This window comes from Triplophysa dalaica, chromosome 24 (assembly GCF_015846415.1).
Source record: "Triplophysa dalaica isolate WHDGS20190420 chromosome 24, ASM1584641v1, whole genome shotgun sequence".
NCBI classification, from domain to species: Eukaryota; Metazoa; Chordata; class Actinopteri; order Cypriniformes; family Nemacheilidae; genus Triplophysa; species Triplophysa dalaica.
Window position 1 is genome coordinate 16,750,071 of NC_079565.1, and position 2,999 is coordinate 16,753,069.

Consider the following 2,999-nt stretch of genomic DNA (forward strand, 5'->3'; position numbering starts at 1 on the left):
TCTACACGATGTGCCAGTACACCCCCTTAAAAAGAGCTTAAGGATACGTAACATATTCGTTATCTACATTTACACTTTACATTTAGTCATTTGGCAGACGCTTTTATCCAAAGCGATTTACAGTACACTTATTACAGGGACAATTCCCCTGGAGCAACATGGAGTAAAGTGTCTTGCTCAAGGACACACTGGTGGTGGCTGCTGGGATTGAACCAACAACCTTTGATTTACCAGTTCAGTGGTTTAACCCACTAGACCACCAAATCTGTATCCACTAGACCTCCAATCTCTTATCTGTAACAATGTTCAAAGTAAGGCAGGAAGAACAGTGTCACCGGCGAACATTGAACAACTTTTAAGCAAATAAACAAACCACAAAACGAAAGCTCCCTCACGGTCGACTGCCGGCCACCCAAACATAATAAAACATCACATAATATCCAGACCTGGTTGCCTCTGGTCCTTCACTGCTGTCGCTCATCCTTTTATGCTTCCGGAGCTTCTCCTTGAGAGATGGCGTTCCCTCACGGCCCTCGTCCTGCTCTGCTTGTCACATTACTGTTAATGTAACTCTGGGATTTAAGTTGTATCTAGCTAGCTAACTCCACTAACGTTTATTTGTGTGGTGGATCAATAAATGATGGAGAAAGGGAGAGAAAACTGTGTGTGTACACACTACGATGTTCCTCATTGTTTTAATGATGAGAGAAGAGAACTCCTGGCCAGCCAGCAATGTAAGTGCAACCTGAGCTTGATAAATGTGCACGAATGTTAATTATTATTGTTAATGATCAATGTCAATAATAGACTGGGTCATGCTTATGAGTGCAAGTTGAAGCTATGAAAACTAGTCTCAAATCTATAGTTATTAGTGACAAGTATCAGAGTTTGATTTTAACAATTTATTTCAATATTATTTACTGTAAGTCTCTGAAATGGCTAAGATCATGGAGATATAAAGATTTTTACTTTCACAGGATTTTCCTTTTATTATTATCATCATGTTATAATGTTTTAGTTTTATTATATTATTATGTTGGTTGCAACAAAACCCTGCTCAAAACACAATAGATCTAGTTGGGAATCAATAGAACACCCATTAAATCCTGTTGAAATAATAATGCCCAAAACATGTTTTTATTTTGTAACAGAAAAATGTATGGACCATAACGGTATTTTAAAGGAAGCCACTAGAATTTCTGTGATGTTTTTTTGTTTTTAGCAGGGTGGGTTTCTGTAGAAATGTGTGCATCACAAATAAATGACTTTAAAGCTGGGTATTTAAAATTTCCAGCTAATAAAACCTGCTTTAGGGATTGTATACATAAATACTGTGAGCTACTCAGTGTTTTCAGTAGGTGACTTCAGAGGCATAAGATATACAACAATAAAACAATACACCACTTACATAAAGGAAATGTACTTTTAATACTTGAGTCCTTTTAAAAGCACGTTCTTCTGTACTTTTACTAAAGTCTTTACTTAAATCTGTCTGTACAACTTTTAATTGTAGTGGAATAATATTAGACCAGGAGTATCTGAACTTCCCTTTCTGTCAGTCTCCCGACGTTGTGTCGAGAACGACAGATGGGGTTCGCCTTTTGAGAACCAATCAACTCTGACTACTATAGAAAAGGCCAATGAAATTTGGTAATTGAAATATGCATGCCGGATCTACGACGTAGAGCAGCGGATCCTCCCTACCTGCAGCGACCTTCCCCTGGGCATCTCGTCGGTTCCGGAGGTGTTAGAGATTTTTTCTAAAAAAGGTCCTTTTCAGGACTGAGCAATCTCCAGCGCGGCATGTCCCACTGCTCTCTTGGGTGCGGCACCCTCATCGAGGAGGGGAATAGAAACGATCGCTGCATTAGGTGTCTGGGTGTCCAGCATGCTGAAGCAGCGTTCGTTGACACATCTTGCCCGCACTGCCGGCAGATTGTCATTCAGAAGTTGCGGTCACGGGTGGCTGTCTTACTACGGGAACCAGCCACCATTTCGTCTGCTACCCGGGCCGTGACATCGGTGGCTACGGCCCCGAAGTCCGCCTGTATTAGCAGCGTTAGTGATGTGGGGACCTCTGTGAACGTAAACCCGGCAGCCAAGTGCTCATGGGCCGATCGGACCCCAATTCGCTCTTTTGAACGTTCCCCATCCGGCGGTGGCATACCGTCCGGATCCTCAGGCACGCACTCGGAAACGATGCATGACGTAGATGAGATGTCGCTCGCAGCATCGGAGGGACACTGCCATCCGACTCTGACGAATCCGAGCTCCCCCCCAGGGGGGTCGAGCTCAGGAGGAAGCAGAAGTGATGTCAGCCATGCTAAACCGGGGAATCTTGGTTCCTGGGGTGGGAGCGCGGTGAAAACCGTGCCCACCCGGGTTTCATGTTTTTCCCGGAGGTGCATGAGGGGCTGTGTAAAACCTTGAGTGCTCCACTCACGACCCGCTCCAGTCAAACCAGCTCCCGGTCCCTCACTTCCCTCGATGGTGGGAAGTGTAGGACTTCGGCATCACTGGTGCCGAAGCCCTGCGCTGCCGCCGGCCAGGCTACCTCCTCTCTTTACGCCATGGCCATCCTGCAGGTCCGCTGGGCCTTGAGAGAGCTCCACAAGGGTAAGGCCATTATCTGGGGATAATGCAGGATCTCTGTGCTACCACTGACGGTGCTCTACGGGCGACAAAGGTGGTGGCACGGGCCCTGGGTCGGACGATGTACTCCACTCCACTGGACTGTGCCCGGCAAACCCGACCTCACACCCTGGCGAGGCGTAGGGTCATACACACACAACAGCTGCTACCACTCTCAAACCGACAGTGCGTGCAGCTGTCCCACCAGGCAGGTAAGTAGGCAGAGCCAACCTTCCCTCCGGGGTCCCCCCCGCGACATGGTTAGCTCCGCCAGCCATCGAACCACCCTCGGTGGGAATAATGAAGCACACCGTCCCCTTGGTCCCCCTGTCACAGTCCCTGGGAGCTCGAGAGCTGCCACACTGCTC